Here is a 20,694-nt window from a genome sequence, read left to right as displayed (position 1 = left end):
GGACTGGAAAGAGTTCAGGCGCAGGACCAACGGCTTTAAGTCTTTTCCGAGGCACGGTAGTGTACCCTCTTCCAACATCCAGGCTTCGGGCTGTTATTGAGAAATTTTCGACAGAAAAATCCAATAACCTTTTTAGTACGAAGCCAATGCCCGACCTGCGATTTGAACGCGGCACATCGGGTTGGCTTTATATCAAACCATAAGACCAACGAGGCAGTCACCGATTGTTACTATAGTATCAAATGATAATTAAAAATACAGCAACCAATTACTGTAAAAAAAAATACGACTAATTAACACCTCTAAAAATATTAATTAATGAGGTCACTTCTCAGCTTATCTACCTTCAACGTGAAAGGTCGCAGGTGCAGTTCTTGCGCATGACATATTATTATGTAATTATTAAAGTACAGTCAGAGTAAGAAAACCTTCGTCAGTTTTCAATTTCATTCCTTTATCAAGTCGTAAACTCTTAGTACATTTTGAAACGAAAGCATTAAACAAGAAACTGCACATAAAATTAAACTAATATAGTATGATAACTAGGTTCAAAATCGTGTACATTGCAACGCAATATGTCCTACTCAATCGGTAAAGCAGATTATCGCTCATACTGCGCACACGAAAATAGACCTTAAGGTGACGAACCTTTTCTTACCCCGACTGTACAGTGTACATATATATTTTTTGCAATGATATTTAATTTTATTGAATATAGTGTTAACCGTTTAATGTATTCATTTCCTATATTATATCATACTGTATAATATATTATTCTAATATTTCTATATATGTATGTATGTATGGAGGTCTAATTATTCTTAATAAATACTTTTTGACTTGTTGACTTCCAGGCAGGAGACATAACACACATATATAATTGTATTTAACTAACATGACTGTATTTTTAGATATTGAAAAATAGTAACTACTGAGTTTCTTGCCGGTTCTTCTCAGTAGAATCTACATTCCGAACCGGTGGTAGCTTTACTTTACATAGTTTGTTAAATTCAACAGTGCTTGGAAAAACATACTTGAATAAAGTATATTTTGAATTTGTTTTTTTTTATATGTATAAACGCACTCTTAATCTCGAATGCCTTATCCGGTAGGTATTTTTTTTTACGCAATAGGTCACATTATCGTGTGCACGTTATTATACTTTCTCCTAATTTTTCTTATGAAAGTTCTGGAGTAACGCAAACGATCGTGATCCGTATTATGAAAGCATACCCTATAAGGAGAGAACGTCCATCATAAAACGAAGCTAATGCTCATATTACTTGCAATTACTTCAGTTAATGTCACGCGATGTATCCGAGGTCAGGTGATCAATTATATTATTCAACGGTGATATTTACCTCGGCTTTCAATTAATTCGAAATTCAAATTATAACTATATATTATATGTAATCTAAACCCTAAGGGTGAAATTATTATTCAATAATGATTTTTTTATTATCATCGAACTATAGGCACATCTCCGAAACATTTTTGTAGTTAAAGCTAGTTTTGAATCTGTCTGTGAATAAAATACGATACAAATTATTTTTACTGTACACCGCCGGAATAAAAAAAAAAGAATTATTTATTAAGGCGTTAGGCTTATCGGTAAAAAACTGTCTAGCTATAAACAACTTTTGGGCATAGGACTCGACGTATTATTAATATATTTATATAAATCTGTGAGTCTGAATCTGTGACTACCCTGTTTTTTAAAGGTCATTGAATTATTAAATAAATGTTACTAATAAATTATTATTAATATATTTTTATTAAACCAGTTTCTTATTAATTTACATTAAGAGCCTGTAAAAACTGCTGGGCTAAGGCCTCCTCTCCCTTTGAGAAGAAGGTTTTGGAAAATATTCCACCACACTGCACCAATGCGGGTTGGTGGAATACACATGTGGCAGAATTTAGTTGAAATTAGACACATGCAGGTTTCTTCGCGATATTTTCCTTCCCCGCGAGCACGATAGGAATTACAAACACAAATTAAGTACATGAAAATTCAGTAGTGCTTACCTGGGTTTGAACCCGACATCGTCGGTTAAGATGCACGCGTTCTAACCACTGGGCTATCTCAGCTCATTTATTACCCTTTATTTTATGGTTATAAAAATATTTGTTGTTAATATTTGAAATAATTTTGATTTGAAGTTATATTCTCAGAATATTTATCTGTCCATAAATCAATGTCTACTTTATTATTAAAATCGATTAGTTGCCTAGCCTAACTAGCCCATGTATAATTTATCCGGTAGTTATTACAAAATATCTATTAAAGGTGAACATTTCATATATGTAAGATTAAAATAGTGATTATAACTACATAGCTTCCTCACTGGCTCGACGCCAGACATCCACTTGATGGGATTACAACATTGTTTACAAAATACAACATCGAATTCCAACGGGCGACAAACCTTTTAAACTTAAATAGGTTTTATTAAAAGAATAATATTATTTATATTTTTAAGTGTTTGGCATTATAATCAACGACCGTGTGCACTATTGTATTAAGTTTTCAGAATTGATTCGTGTTCTTTTTTTGAAAGAAATTTTCAACTCAACTCGATGTGTTTGATTTTTATTTATAGGAAAAAAATATTGACTTACAATCCTGATGTAAAAAGTAACATTATGCGCTAAATTGTTTAGCATTACTTATTTCAAAATGTTAGTGATCTCTTAAAAAACACACTTCATAGCCACACGATCCGGTGAAACAGAAAAGTCTACTTGAACAATGATCGCACAAGTCTGACCATAGCTTCTAAACGCTTAATTTATTTTTCAATGTACGCATTTGTTTTATCTATGTAAAGACGAATTGCGTTGCCAAAGCACTATCGAAAATGGACATTGAAATTTCCCTTGTGGCTGATGCACAGCGGTATGATGTATGCGGAAGTAATTCAACCTGTATAGGTGCTAAGGAATTTTGCAATTTTGGAGATAGTTTGATACTTGAGAAGGGATATATTATACCCATTTATTACTTAAGAAGAATTTGAGTAAAGAGAGATTTTTTTGATTAATATAAAGTTTTATGTAGCATATACATATATTATCACACATAATAGCAGTCTCTAAACTAAACTCTTTTGTATCAGAAACATTACATAAACGTGTGAACTATTTAAACATTTACCATAGACATTTTTTAATAATTTTAATACAAAGTTATTCCAAACAGCTGATTTAAAAATAAACAGACTTGATAATTTGTTATTACATTTATTGACACATAAAAGCCGTAAAAAATGAAAGTATCACACTTAACATTCACCATTATAACACTGAATAAAATAAAATATGCAAATAAAGAACGTTAATTGCACATAATCTGAATATAGTCGCACAGAACACGCTATCGTGTCAGCACGTGATTTGGAGAGGCATTAACTTAGCAGACACGAACCAAATAAACACATAATTGCTCTTTATACTTATACATAATTTAATTTAGAGTAATTTATTTTTGTTCGACAGTGAAATATCGTAATATTATGTAATTATTAACCTTTCGCATTTTATATATAGTAGCTAAAGCACTTTTGTTATGAAAAATCAAAAGTAGCGACGGTACACTAATGAACTTTTTTCTACATCGACTCGGCCGGGAATCGAACCCGGGACCTAGGATTGGCGTACCCATGAAAACCGGTGTACACACTACTCGACCATGGAGGTCGTCGTCGTTTTAATGTCTGAAAATTGATTTTACTCCAGTCACTTATGTTGAGTAAGAGTTGCATACATTACATACATTAGCAGCCTGTAAATTTCTTACTGCTGGGCTAAGGCCTCCTCTCACTTTAAGGAGAAGGTTTTGGAGCATATTCCACCACGCTGCTTCAATGCGGGTTAGTGGAAAGAGTTGTATATATGACTTTCAATTTATGTTTTATTACGCTTAAATTCTAAAAAAATAATGTTTGGATGTTCTAACAACATTGAATTGTCAGATGTATCTATGAATATCTTTTTAATCTGTGTCATTTAAAGTGCATTATATTTCGGGTCTTGGAGACGTTGAATATTTTTTTTTTCAATAATTGTACAACATTTTTATTGACTTTAAGTATTTCACGTGATTTGTTTCTAATATTTTTATTAAACATTTTTTGAGTTACAAGTTACAATTACAAATTCAATTTGGATTACTTCTTACACTGAAAATGTTTATAACATTTGATCTGCCACCGGTTCAGAGAATGAGAAGGAACAGCATGAAACCCCGAATATACTTTCTGTCTTTAATCAACATACATATGTAATTGGTCTACGTATTCCATTATAGAATGGAGTACCCTAGAGTGCTAAGGAAGGATGCGACTTAGTGAAGCGAAAACTTGGCGTGACAAGTCTATTTTTACTTCTTGTATTTATACAATTTTTGTCAGATCTATAAAAATCATCGATGTTTTTTACCAAGAGATGTAATACCTATATTATAGTAATTACCATACGCTATCGTAAGTATGTAATCCCAAATTAGATTTTAGTATAACATACAGACAATCGAGTACAAATAAACTCTTAACTAATATTACACACAGTTTGCTAAATGAAATGTGTTAAAACATGAATCGTGAAAGTAAAACAATAATTTCTCACGTAACATTGAAAGATCTTCGAACATAATTACGATATACTCATGTAACTAACTCATCATACATACTCTCCAAAATTCCCACACTAACAATAATGGTCATTCTCACGCACACCGGCCTAAATAAAATTCATTCGAAAAGAAAGTCGTAACAAAAATACATGGACGCGTGACTAGAATATTTTCGTTATGTCATGATATAAATCTTCTTACGTACTTATTCATCGACAGCAGTCTTTTTTTTTTTAATTTCATTCCAGGAAAACTTTAAAAGAGGCCTATAATAATGCTATTGTCTATGGTACTAGAGAAATGAAAATGTCTTCAAAAATCTATTTGTCAATGAGAAGGTCTAACTATATACACTTGAATACTTAACATAACGAATCAGTCAAATGAGCGTATTCATCAAATGTTTTAAATATAAATCATAAGCCCCGTTTAAAATATTATCTATGTTTTTTGTGTCGCGTATGGTGTGCATAATAATTAAAACTTTTAAAAAAATAATAAATTAACATGAACTAGTGAATTATGATTACACTAGTTCCGTATGTATACTAATCCATTGGTTTTTGTTATAACGTTTTTCCCTTTTAAAGAAACGCAACTTTTATTACATCATTGCAATTAAAGAAATCTCGATTCATTATTTACTGATATTTAACATGTATACCAAACGATTATCCTGTCACTTGCATAAGAAATAAAAATGAATATATCAAAATGGCCTTGTTACGCCCGTATGAATAGGATACATAATTGCGGATAAAACATTTAATTAACATAATGTTTAATTATTCACTGAAATACGTAAAGTATATATATACAATTTATAAAATTGTTTTTTTTTTTTTATTATTTGACAAAAGAGGTTTTACTTATCGATCTAATAAGATGTATTTTTTACTAAGAGTAAATTAATATTTTCAGAATTCTTCTCCTAAGGAGTTAAATTGGGGACGAAAGTTTTGTATGAAAATTCTTCATGTCTTTTGTTAGAATTATGGAGATCGGTGTTATGAAATTAGAAAAATGTTATTATTCGTTCGTCATTTTTAAGGTAAAAATATGGAAATTGGTGTTAAACTTGAATAAGTAAAACATGTTGCAGCTAGTAATTAATAATTTGAATGTTGTGCTATATAACTGCCACCAATAGTATTACAGGCATTTTATAAATATATTTGTGATAGATTCATTTATTATAGATACATACACAAAGGAGGACGACAATATTACAGGCCACTCATGCTTAACTTTTTAAACCGGGCCACAGATAATGCAAACGGATTTAAAAAGCGAACGCGTAAAGAATAATTCGAAGCAATCGAGCCGTGTCTTGTTGCACATTGCTTGCCAAGTCGAAGTTCGATGTCCGAGCATAAATAAAACTTGAATATAATTAAGATGCACTTGCTAGCCGTACGACGTGGATATGTCTGGCAGTAACAACTAAATAGAATGATTAATTAAATAACGAATAAAATATTATTTGAATGATTTTTATAATGAAAATCCCACTCCTCACAGATAGCAAACTTGAAGTCTGGTCATATTAGTTTAGTTAAAATGGTAGCTTAACTTCCGTCTCGGCTTCCCACGGGTAAAAAAGAATGGTATAAAAATACAGCTTTTATATAGATTAAAGGACAAACATCAAAAGAAAAATTCAGGGTTTTTTCTGGCTAGGAATGTTGAAATTCTTGGCTTTACTAAAATTCATATGCATGTATTTTACATATAAACCTTACTCTTGAACCGCTCTGCTTATGCATTTTAATTCGTTGCGTAGTTTAAAAGAACTAGGCGTACAAACGACCAAACTTTGTTTTATACAATGTAGAGATATAGAACATATTGATTTAATTTTAATTGGTAGTTACAACAGAATTGCCACAATTATCGAACTAACCATGAAAATTGTTGTAAGTCTGCATTAATTGTAAAAGGGAACAAAGAACACATTTATTCATCCTTAAAAAAATCTCTTTTTAAATATGATGAGCATTTTGAATCGTCATATTACAGTAATTAGTTTGCATGTTAATATCCTTTGGATTAATCTATTTGACCAGACAAACCTATACGTACCTAACTTTGAATGAACCCCACCAGAGATGTGAGCAAGAAGAAAATTGCCAGATTTTTGTCGAGATAAACTGCCCTAAGCTCTAGGTTCCGTATCCAAACTGATAAGTTAGTTTAATATGCACATTTAAAACTATCAAAATTGCAAATCTTGTGCTAGTACTGAGTCACAGTATGTAAATTAATGTTAATGATTTTTCTTTCGCCTTCACCTGGTCAAGAGACTACATATGATACAGCTGCGAACTCATTTAAGACGAGACGAATGGATTTTTTAATTATAATAATATAAAAATAATAAAATAACAATTTTTTATCAAATTGAGGACTTATTTTAAATTCGTGCAGCGGTTTACCCGTGACGCTTGCACAGAGTTCGAAAGGAAATGTTATATGTTTGTTCGAAAGGAAATGTTATATGTTGTACAGATTAAGCGAAAATATTTTACTATTTTTTTTACAAAGCCTACATCTTTTTTTTGTTAAGGAGTGTTGCCATGTAGAGTGTAGACAACAGATTAAAAAGACAAACTTAACAATACATATTGCCTAATAAATAAAATAATTTGAAAAGCTTGTTTTTTTATGAATTGATCACGATCAAAAACTTATTTTGTCATCTTAATAATTAATGTTCACGGGATATTTATGTGTATATAATTTGGTTTAATAGTAATTTAAGAGACAATACTTGAAACATGATCCATTACATTCCCGCGAACTGGCGTTGCGCCAGCGCGAGCCATGCGCAAGTTTTACGTGTAAATCAATTTTATACATATATTTAATCGTCAATAAAATAACACGACGAGAAGTAATAATATTAAGGTGTAAAATGTTTTTGTTTTATTGTCACTATTGAGTTGTTAGTCTAGTTTAGTTACTATTTACACTAGTCTCCCGGCATAGACAATACTAGAGACAATGAGTTTTAGACATAGACAATATTACAAATATGTATTATTCCTAACAGTTTTTTTTAATCATTATTACATATTTAAACATAAATTTAATCAAATCTAAATGGTATTACGAAACTACAATAGTAATAGAGTCTTAATATCTATTGTCCATATTCTTTAATAGTACATAAATATATAAGAGGCATAGATGGCCCAGTGGTAAGAATTAGGGACGTTATGGATATGAAATTTCGGATACGGATTGGATACGGATATAGGAATGATTATTATACCGGATACGGATGCGGATATGGATATGAAATTATTTCGGATTATCCGTTAGTTTCGGATAAATTCGGTTACGGATATTAAATTTTTAAGGAATTTTAAAAGTAAAATATAAATAGGTAATAAAATGGTTTTATTTATATGTCACCATTTGGTAGGAAGTGGTGTCAACGGTACACCCTAAACGACCCTACCGAGGTACTGTCTTACTAAAGTACTTAAACTGTTGTACTTGGTATGCATTTTCTACCATAAAAGTAAATTTTCACTGAGTGTCAACCTTTTCTCTCTATTGCATTCATTTAATAATGCTTGTTTAACAATTAATTTATTGTGGATTGTATCGTCATCATCACCACCCATATTTTGCTTTTCTTCGTCACTTGCGTCACTACACTTAATATTTCAGCTAGGACGCTTGTACCTTTGTTTCAATTTGTCGAACTATTTGTGAATGTAAAATTGCTCACAAGTTAGTTAGTTATTTTATATTAAGTATGATTAGGCGACAACAGAAGAAAACAAACAATGCGCGCGGTTTCTGTGTCGGCTGCGCCCGGCCGTTTAAAACAACTTGCCATAACGTGTGTCAACTAGGCGATATTCAATATTATCCGAAATTTTAATTTCGGATTCGGTTACGGTTACGGAGCTCCCTAACATCCCTAGTAAGAATACATTTATAGTAACCGATTGTGCTCTAAAGACCGTGCAAGCACTATAAATATTATATAAATATAAGTATTATATAATATATAAATTTTTCATGTGAAAGCACCGTGTATCTATTTTGGCAGGTAAGTTCCCTTATATGGTGTAGACATCCACTAAGAACGAATTTTACGAAACTCCACCCCTAAGTGGGTGAAACGGAGATTAGAAGTTTGTGTTTCGCGCAGGTAAAGCAGCAGATTCAGCTAGTATTCGTATAGATTAGTGATAGTTTTTGAAATAATGCAATCTTATCGTCGCGTCTGGTAGTACTAACATTGATAAAAGTTCGATTAAGTATTTGTTTTTTTTTTGTTTTTTAAATTCATATGATGTAATAGTATTGTATTAAAAAAAGAATCTCCTATCCGAAACAGAGATCTCATATCTTCATCAATATAATAAAATGGCTTTTGTTTTAGTCTTTCTAATGGTCGGTTAAGTAACATGGTCGAATCTGATATGGCTTGTTTACATCCGGCTATTATAAATGAAAATATTCCAACTGGCTTTGTTCGTTTATACTTTGACATTAAGATAGACTATAAAATATTTATTTATTTAATATTTTAAAACAATAAAAATAACAAAATAAATTAATTATTTTATAGACTCAATTTATTTTATGATTGCAATTTATTAATAAAAAAAAATGATGTGACATAAATTATACCCTATAGCACGAAATAATGTTATTTTCTCCTGGTAATAAAATATAGATTTGGAACATTATTTCTCGAAATTACCCCCTACATACAAACAAACAAATTTCACCTTTTTATACTATTACTATAGATAATAATACATACATATAGATATAGAGTAGCTGCGCTTCAATAGGCTTGTTTCCACTAATAATAAATCGGATGGCTTTGGGTTTCTAATGATTAACCATGATAATTAGTAAATAAAAAAACAACTTTTCTACAAAAATAATAAAAGATTAATTATATTTTTGGAAAATAAAATCGACAAAATGAGGCATTTAATCACGTGACATTAAACACCAATCAGAGTTGCGTGACGTCACACCTCGCGAAACAAGCGCGGAACGCTACGTTGTTGCTATCAATTATCATTATGGCAGATAAACTTGGTACTACTTGGTTCTGGATCTTTCAAACACTCTGCGATTATTGACAAACTTTGTTTTTTCAACATATATCTTCTTGGCATTCGAACTTCGTTGGTATATAACCTGGTTTCATGCGCACTTGTGTCTTTACCCATAATATGATACTCTGTTTAATTAGTCATATCATTTGGCAACTAAAAAAATAAGAAGAGTTTGAATTATTACATTTTATAAAACGAAAATAATATTTTAACTCAAACAAATCATAAAATCCTATTCTAGTCCTAACATTTTATAGGTTATGTGTGATATATTATATTTGCTAAATTCATTTCTTTTACTATACATTTATAAATAGATATATCAAGTTGTATTTAATACTTACATCGAAATGATCTTCACAGAAATAAATTGTGGAATTAGTAGTTGACAAAATAAGAGCATCTTGCCTCCATGCCATTTTTAACCACTTAATTCGTATTTATTTATTGTTTGGTACGTATATGAATAATTTGTCTGGCGTTTTTATCGTTGTACTTTCACATTGGGGCACCATACAGTATTTATAATACGAGGAATTCATTATTTATTAAAAAACACCATTGACTGTCATACACAAACACGGCTGTTTCGCGAGGTGTGACGTCATTCAAGACGCCATGACAGTCTTGGCCTTTTTCGCGGTCAATTTCAAGTTCATTTCTAAAAACTCAAAATACTAACATAAAAAACCTATTTTTCTTAAAATAGTATATTTTTGGGGTGAAATAGATGCTAAGCTATAGTTTTAAACTAATTTCCAAATTTTGTCAACTAGCCTATTATTTACTCGTTTAAACTCATATTGTTGACGCGACAAGAGCGGATTTAATATTCCTGTTAAATTATGTTCTTAATAACAAAAGCTGTTGAATGTATATTCAAATAAAGGAACTAATATATTAAAAACAGACATTTTTAGCTTTGCCGTTTCATATCTTCAAATCATTTGTAAAAAATACATTGGTAAAGAAGGCATATTATTCGACACAAGATTATATAGATGATAAAAAAGCGTGGAGTTAATGCTTGTCGACTTCCAGGTAGGATAGGATTTATTACATACATATATAATTGTATTTAACCAACATGACTGTATTTTTAGATGTTGAAAAAGAGTAACTACTAAATTTCGTGCCAGTTATTCTCGGTAGAAACTACATTCCGAACCGGTGGTTGCTTCACTTAATATAGTTTGTTAAATGACGATTCAAAACTACTTGTAAAAGCCTACTTGAATATAGTATATTTTGATTTGATTTGAAATATATATACATTTTATTATATTTCGTACTAGTGCAAATTAAATGTGGTCACGTGAACACGTGTCTACACATTTAACCAATGTTGATACTCGGTAAATAAAGATCTGCCTTCAACGTACTATCAATAAATAGGATTTACAATAAGACTTCATACGGTAGGCAACCAGATTGGAATAATATATTTCTATCCATAATAAACCATGTCTACATATACATAAGGCTTAGTTGGATTAATTATTTATTAGACGTTAGGTACAGGTCGTGGGTACCATGGAGTGATGCCAAAAGCCGTGAATTGTTGTCGAGTGATACATTATGGAACTTTGGTTTTAAACGTTATTTAAATATCGAAAACATATTTTACGACATCGTATTTTATACAATAATTTTCATTATTATTTGATTTTAAAGAAGCTTTTATTTAACTATTAATTGAAATTAATATTTCGTTCTTAACTTTTTGTGTTTTTGGTTTTAAGCAAAATACATATATTATCACACTATAATTCAATCTTTAATTAAAATATTCGTATTTTTTTCCGATAAATCAGAGACTTTTAAGTATGTGGATAATGATTGGAATAAGCTTAGAGCTCACATTACCGGATTGAAAACGATACGGATGCTAAGACTATTGGAAAGTCGATAGAGCTCTATTCTGACTAATTTATTCTGAAAAAAAAAATGCTTGCTAGAATTTAGTTTTTTATTTAAATTACTAGCGACGGTGCAATTTTTAATAAAGATAGGTCTCTCCTTTATTATTACATCATCATTTATTCATCTATAGCCCCAGGCCTCAGCTATTATATAGCTTTCTACCATTGAATTTTTGAAACAAATTAATTTATTAGTTCCGGAGATTACCTCTACATATAAGTATAGATTTTAAACAAACGTATCTAAAATAAAATGTTTTAATATCACTGTTAATAATAATCGCTGTCCGCTGAACAGATGATATGCACATTGCACGTAGTTTTGACACTCGGACCTTGAGCAGGAACATATATAGCCTAAGGATACAAATTAAAAAAAGAAAAAAACTGAAATTTAAATGAAAAATGGAATACTAATTCCGTTATAAACATTTATGATGTTTAATTTCATTTTCAATTCCAATTTTAAGACATGTAGGTTTACATAAGTCTATATTATGATATACTTAAACGTTTGTCGTGTTCCGGTGCAAAGGACTAGTGGACATTTTAATATAGATACTGAACTAGGAGATAACAAAGGCGATACGAAGTTTGTTATTTATTTAAATTTCTATAAAATAATATATTTATTTATGAATGTTTCAATTTAATGCGCTTTTTATCTAATTTCATGTCTGAATAGTGAGTTGGTAAAACATTTGAATCCCATCAAATCTTACTTATGCAAACGTGTAGAGTATATAAATGATTATTAATGTTATTTATAAATTGGTCTTAATGTATCGAAAGAAGACTGTTTGTCTGCTTTTCTAATATGCAGTAAAGTTTAAATACATATATACTAATATTATAAATGCGGAAATAAATCGGTATGTCTGTTTGTTGTTGTTTCTCGGCCAAACCACTGAACCTAATTTAACCGAACTCCAAGGAATGCTTATTATGCCTATCACTACTACTACTAGACTACTAGACGCGTTTTAAGGTAATAAAATCAACTAACCCCTACAGAAATACCATCTGGATTAATAATTCCTAATAATATATTTATTTTTTACTTTTTTTTTTTAATTATAATTAATGTAACAGAATAGGTCTAAGCGTATATCAGCGCGGTTTCCGACTAAAAAACTTGCAAATTCATAAAAGAGAGGAAACGAATCCACTTTCATTTTTGTAATCGAGTCGTAACGAGTCGAAGAACCGTATTACTGTCTGCGGTAAAAAAATGTCATCAACAACGTTATTACTGCAGAGTTCATATTTATATTTTGTGAATAATATTTCCTCTAACCACAGAATATCATTATTATTATTATTTTTTACGAATATTAGTACTATGTTAGTTACTGAAAGTTTAATTGGCTGAATTTTTTAGTTTAGTTTTAAGTTAGCTATCTTAATTTATTTTGGAGATTGCCTTTTTTATATCGAATTCTATAATAATGTTATTATAAATGGGAAAATACCTCAGTCTCTCTGTTATGCTTTCACGGCTATACCCCTGAACCGAATTTGATGAAATATGTTAAAAATCATGCTTGAATCAAAAAGAAGGATATTTTTATCCAAACACGAGGTTGAAAATTAGTATACAATATCTTGTACCTACATACGTCGATAGACAAATATTCAATAAAGTATCATTTTGTTTTATAAAATTGTAAGTATGTTATCTATTTTGCATTATATTAACTTATAAAACTTTTTGAATTAAATTTAAGGAAGAGAAGGATGAGAGTCAAGTAAATACAAGAAAATAAATAATCAATACGATCACATTTTAGAGAAATCATAACGCAGACAGATCGCGAAACGAGTTCAGAGATCATCTAGAAGTGAATTGATAATAAATGCTACTGAGAAAAAAATAAGTCCATTATGTATGTTATCGAGACAGCTGTCATCGGATAAAATAAACAATCGGCTACTATCTCGACAGATGGAATGTCGCAATAGTGATGATTTGATAGTAAATAAGTACACGACGGACCAATGCGTATTGAAAAATTTCATTAAAGTCAATACTCGGTCAAGGTTAATGTTAAGGAAAATATAAAATTGATGTTCGTAATACCGGACGAGTGTTTTTGTTCAGACAAAAAAGGGTCAATCTTATACAGTCAAGTTTAAATAGAAAAATTAAACTCTATACACTTATTTTATTAGTCAACAAGCAAAGTAGAAATCAATCTTAAATAATAAATATTGTGTATATAAAAAAAAGGAATTTAGATATGTTTTTTTTACCCATAATAAGATGTCTTGCTTGATGTTAAGCATCATGTTGTTTATGATTTAGTACATTGGTATAAATGTTTAGAAAGAATAAACATACTGTATACGTCACGAAAATCAGTGTGAATAGTATTTTGATGGAAATAGGCGTATATATGTAGTAACACAATAAAACCTCTGTAAAAGACCTTTAAAAAAAAACTTATTTTCTTTATAATTTTTCTTTTTTATTTAGGTAGTGTTAAGTCTTGTCATAAAAATATCATCAAATGTAATTTAAAATTAGAATTATTGAATGAATGAATAATAAATAAATAAATTTGGCTGTGATTTAGTGTTGTTTGAATAAGGATTAACATTATAAATTATATAACCGGTTTTACGAGGATTTCTAGTTAAAAATATTTTTAAGAGAAATTTTACCACATTTATTATTATAAATGTTGTATAATTATAGAATCTCTCATCTTTATTCTATTAAAAAGGAAAATACATAATCGAAACGAAGTCTACAACATTTTGATTTACATTATCAGAATTATTCTAAATATTTAAAAGAATACGTTTTTAAATTATGTATTTTTTTATATTTATTAGGCCTGCAACTAACTTACTTCGTGGTATTGTTAATGATTTATTAATGATTATTTAACTTTGAAAAAAGCGGTTTTAAAAATAAGCAACTTATACTTCATTCATTAATGAGTATATGAGCGAATAAATGGACATATGCGAAATAGATTGAGTTTTATTCTCATGCTCGGCGTTAGAGGAAAACATCTTGAGGTAACCTGCATGTCTTCATTTCAATGAAATTCACATATGTATCCAACCAACTGTACTAAATCGATTTTGTTACGAACCCAATGTATTCCGATCCAGTATCCAGCAACGGCTGAACGGCGAGCATGTTTCGATTCGATTTCGAATTAGTTTTTTGAAATTCTTTATCTATTCCAAAAATTAGTTCCATTTTTAAAAAAATCGAATAATAAAAACAGGTCATCTCTATATAGCCGCCCAAACTTAGCTTAAATCTAAATCCTTTTTGTGTTTTTTTTTCCTTTATTATTTATTGGTTGACATTCGTACGTCTATTATTCGATTGTTTTAAAACATTAGAACAAAAAAATAGCTACAAATGGTACAAATTTAAATACCATTCAGCGGTAGTTATGTTGCATTGCAATGCGTGACCAGACACAATTAAATAAATGACGATTGCTAAACGATACTGTTAGCAATGGCGATGGAAATTTGCAGTTTCACATTTTTTGCGTAAATATTATATCTCAAAAAATTTACCTTAAAATTTATTTATTTTTAAATTGCTTCAACGTATTTTTATTTACATCATCACGTGAATATATTGCAAGTATTGTTCAATTTTAAACTAGCTGCTAACTAAGAAAGTAGTTAAATTAAAAAGCTAATTAAAACATGTCTTCTCGTACTACAACTATGTCTCTTGTACTTGTACCTGTAATAGTCTCATTGACTCACACCGGAATACAACCTTACCTTCAAGTTATTTTGAGTAAAGATAAAAAGACCACCAAATTATATCGGGAAAGTACACTTTCTTTATTCTACCTTAGGAACATAATCTTATCGTGGATTATTAACGTCTGATAGAAAATAATATTCTTAGCAGAATGACACGTACTTTACCTCATAATCGTATTTTTAGATTGTGAACATTGTAATAGTCATTATTATTAAATAGTTTATAAAAATAGCCTCATGAAATTATTAAAATTGTTTTATATATTAGTTCATTTTTGTAAGACATCTTCCTAACAGATTCATGGCGGCCATTATCACCTAGAAGAAAACTGGTCAACTATGCACGACATTATTTATTTTGAGTTATTAATAATTGTACCCAGTGGCGTAGCTAGGTGGGCAAGGACCCCGGTGCATATGAAAAGAGTCGGGCCCTAACCTCCTCTTTATACCCCTCTTTAACTTATATTGCCGATAGATAGGAAAGTAAAAATAAATCTTGTGAGCAGAGTCGAGGTTTTCTAGCTTTAGGAGCTGGTGACCCGATGGCTGACCCGATCTTTTCAAAGCTTAGGTTAGAGGGCCCCCTGAGCTCCGGGGCCCTGGTGCACTGTACCACCTGGCCCTACAATAGCTACGCCACTGATTGTACCCAATGCTTAGGTTGCGCTATTGGGTCGCGTCGAATTGCAGTCCCATCGGAACATGAGCGTAAGTATGGGTAGTACCTAGTGTACATGATCTTGCGCATAAAATTGGGCAAAATAATGTCCCCTGTGTTGACCCCATTAAGGAGCCTCTGCCTCTGTGGTCAAAATCGGTCAATAGGGCGTAGCAATTTTCGTATACCGTTTTCTTACAAGCAATGGAGCTAAATGGCGTCATTAAAAAAATATCCTTTGATCTAGAAAATATTTACCGTTACTTAAATTCAGTTTCAGCTTTCTACACGTTTAAACACTTCTAATACTTTGCGATTTCACTATTTGCTTACACATAATGTCGCAACGATTGTTTGGGATCAGTGACCCGAGACATTCGTAATGGTATTCACTTGAATTGCGATTGCAGTCCCTTCCTCGTTCTTTTGTGTGACGTAATTAAAAGGGACAATAACATTCGAATCGATTATTATCATTACACGATCGTGACTGTCATGACGTAAATAAATATCGATTTGTCGTTGTTATTCGATTTTGAAATATAACGACAACTACGGCGCTTGTAACATTTGTCGAATACTACTACTATAATATATTTTGCCCTATAATATCAATAGATTACTTTTAAAATATTATGTATATATTATATGAGAGCCGAGATGGCCCAGTGGTTAGAACGCGTAAATCTTAGCCGATGATTTCGGGTTCAAGTCCCCAGGCAAGCACGACTGAATTTTCATGTGCTTAATTTGTGTTTATAATTCATCTCGTGCTCGGCGGTGAAGGAAAACATCGTGAGGAAATCTGCAAGTATCTAATTTCAACGTAATTTTGCCACATGTGTATTCCACCAACCCGCATTGGGGCAGCGTGGTGGAATATGCTCCAAACCTGTTCCTATGTATATATCTATGTAATGTAATGTATATATTTTAAAGTATACACTATTTAACAATATATTGAAAGTGAATTGAAATGCACATAATGTTACTATAAATTAAAACCATACTGTGATTAGGTAGTTCGTATTGTTTTGCAGTTAAACCAGTAAGAACCTGTGTGTAAATGTGTGATTTAATTAAAACATAGTATCCCAAAGCAAACAATGCACATCCTTTCAAGCTATGCGTTAATTATTAAAGAAAGCAGTCTCATTTTATAAGTACGAGTTAGAACAAAGACCTATTTATCCTGGTAACTTCACACTAATTAAGTGGTGACGCCACTACCAACATTGTTATACTCGCCTGGTACTTTAAAAAATAGGTAAGCTGGCTGCTATGGCTAAAATAATACGGCAACTGATTACAAGCAAAAACTATAATTTTTTTGCACTATGGATAACTATTGTTTGTGTTTCAAATCAATTAAATATCATTTTGTCAGCATATTCAGGTTTGATAGACCCGATCGAAACCTAACCACAATTATAGATCGCTTAAAAATAAAGTTTTTTAGGTCGATTTATCCGCAAAATTTGTATAATCGAGATATTCCGATATTAACTCACGAAATGGCGGTCATGTTCAATCCTTGAAGTTCAACGGGCGGCCATGTTTGACGTAGAAGGGTGCATCCAAAAAGTGTCTGCACCGTAGTTACTATATTTATATTTGTTTAGTTTTATTTATTTTACCCGAGCGAAGCTGAGTTTTCATCTAGTAAATGAAATAATTTAATACAATTTCAAAATAAACTTACAACTGAAATACTATATCTTACGGAGATAGTGATCTATGCATAAATAAGTCTGTAGGTACAGCTAACTTACATCGTGTATCGGTGGCATAGTAGTTAGTACGTATTTAGTGAAATGGTAACGGATGCCACAATGGGCATTGTTCCCGTTCACTCAGGAAGGTAGCGAGTAACCGCCGCCCATTGTCTGCGTGCCTGGTACTTTGCCCCAGACATATCTCTGAAGTTTGTTTTTATTTTATCGTTTGAGTGGGATTTGTTTATTTTTTTCATAAGTATCGTTCTTTAGAAATAAATATAATAGTTTAGTATCCCGTCCCAAAACCTTATGATATAAGTTAAGAAATTCAATCAGACAAGTAGTTAATACGAAAAAAAAAATTAAAAAAAAAATTAGTTACCTAAGTTGGACAATGACGATAAAATAAAAATTTAAAAGCAATCATAAATATCCAACGGGTTTATTTTCTGAATATTTTAAACGTTGCCAAGTTTAGTTTGGTTAATTCTTTTTTGTAAAAAATATTGACACCGAAATACATACCTATGTATTTGGCATATTTTATGATGAATTCTAGGGTTTTTGTTTTTGGCTTTTCTTTCGATGTTATTGATCTCTTTCTATTTTGTACTGAATAAGCATACTTTCATCATTTATTGTTTTCAGAAATGCACTAATTTTACTTTAAAATTCAAATTAATAGTTAATGCAATGCCATTGATACATCTGTCATGCTTTCCTTAGCGTATGACATGCCAGCCTGCCCTAAAGGCACTATTTAATAAACTCATTATAATTTTTTCTTCAGTATTAGTAATTTTTATACATAATAGTAATTCTAGGATAAATCTTTTAAATTTTAGTAAAGGCCGCATCAAAATCCACAAAATGAAATAAAGCGACATCATTTTATGCTATTTGAAGATATTATATAACTGCAAAGTAGTCCACTATGTACGGAGTAACTATAATATCTCAATTATATCAGGTAAACTTACAGCATTTGTTATTAGTTCGATAACATCTCGATTATTTCTCGGAAGAAATCAATGATGTAATCGATTATTGTCGAAAGAATGCACATAAGAAATACGAATGATCGAAAAGAAACATAAAATCGATTTGTTATAACAATAAAGATTGTAAATATAATATACGAGTATATATAATAAATTCGTTATTTGTACAACATTCCGCAATGATAATTGAATGGGTCAAATCGAAATTAATATTTCTATTCGTATATATCGCCACAATTATCTGTGCTAGTATTATAAATGTGAAAGTAACTACTGTTAACTGTCTGTTAAACTGAATTGATTTTCATGAAATATATTATATATATCTTCTAAGAATACAAACTACTTACATCATATTTTTTTTTCATATAGTATTCATATAAATAAAAATAAATATGTATATTTCATTCAGAACATATATGTCCTTTACCCTTTATAACTTAAATCAATATCTTAGGACTTATCGTAAAATAAAAACTCTCGCTGAACAGAAATTATTAACGTTGCAGTCAGCGATACGAGCTCCGCATAACGCGAGCCCTGCGCTCGCTGGCTCAGTTATGCGGAGCGGAGGGTGTCGACGTCATTATTGGTAATATTTTTTTAATAAAAATATTATTTTCTTTATTTTTCGTCAAGTTTTGAATAGGGGACTTTTCCTCCGATAAAAATAATTCAAATAAGTCTTAATAATACAAAATCATACACTTTTTTAGTTGAAACAGACGTTACATAATCCATATAAATAATAATGTAATAAAAATAATTATTTTAAAGCATCTACTAATGTTGTATTAATAATAAAAGTTAAAAAAATACGTAGTCAGTTAAAGAACATTATATCACAGTTTTTATAGTTTTAAAGTGTATTTATTTCTGTGTTTTAGAGTCGTAAAACTTTCAGTAATAAGACTATATCACTGGTGTTTGCGTGTAAAGGACAAAGTTGTATAGATCGGAATAATCTTTGACGATCATGACACATAGATATATTTAAGATTCGTTTTGAACGTTTTTTTCTTATTGAATAAATACTACGGGATAAATTCTTACTTTTTCCGAAGGAAACCCGGACGGATAGATTTATAACGGAAATTATTAAAATACTGCATTAAAATTAATTTGTCACATGGAAGAATTAAATTAGCTTATATTTGAGGATCAAATTGAGCATTGATGCTGTGAAGAAAAATAAAAGGAAAAGGAGTGCATGAAAATGATCTCGAGGACCTCAAAATAAAATTAATAAAGTAAAGTGAATAAACTCAGGTATCGACGAAATAGTCCATCGTTAAATGACAGAAAGTTATACGCGACATTTACTGAAGATTATGGACTTGAAGAAAGAACCAAATAGTGCATTACGGTTATAGCGACATTGCACGATTCGATATCAGTTTAATCGATACAAATTGAGAGAAAGAATATTTTTCACATTATACAAAAGTTATCGACTTATAATAAAAGATCGCAATTTTATGAATCGGTTGTTATATTGTAATCGGATTATGGAATATTTTTGCTTATCTAAAAACTTATCATTCTATGTTTAAACTTTGTAAACATTCTACTGAAATAAATTGTACTGGTGCATAACAATGTAACGTACACGCTTGAACTATAATTCCATTATTAGTTCCATAAGATACACATTCTTTAGTGTCATTACAGCTTCGTTCATAATATATGATACTCGTACCTACATTTGTGTAGCGACTTCTTACACGCGCGTTACTAATCACTGATTGATATATCAAAGACTTGAGATTATACTTATTTAAACTATGCCGGCGTGTCGGTGAAATTGTTTTTATCGAGACTGACACGCTCCTAAGAAATTACCGTAACGGAATGGAATACGGTCAAGGAAAATAACTTCAGAAATAAACGTGATATTGGTGAAATTACGATGTGAA

This window comes from Vanessa atalanta, chromosome 2, assembly GCF_905147765.1.
Source record: "Vanessa atalanta chromosome 2, ilVanAtal1.2, whole genome shotgun sequence".
Taxonomy (NCBI): domain Eukaryota; kingdom Metazoa; phylum Arthropoda; class Insecta; order Lepidoptera; family Nymphalidae; genus Vanessa; species Vanessa atalanta.
The sequence above is the reverse complement of the archived record's forward strand: the minus strand, read 5'-3'. Positions refer to the sequence as shown.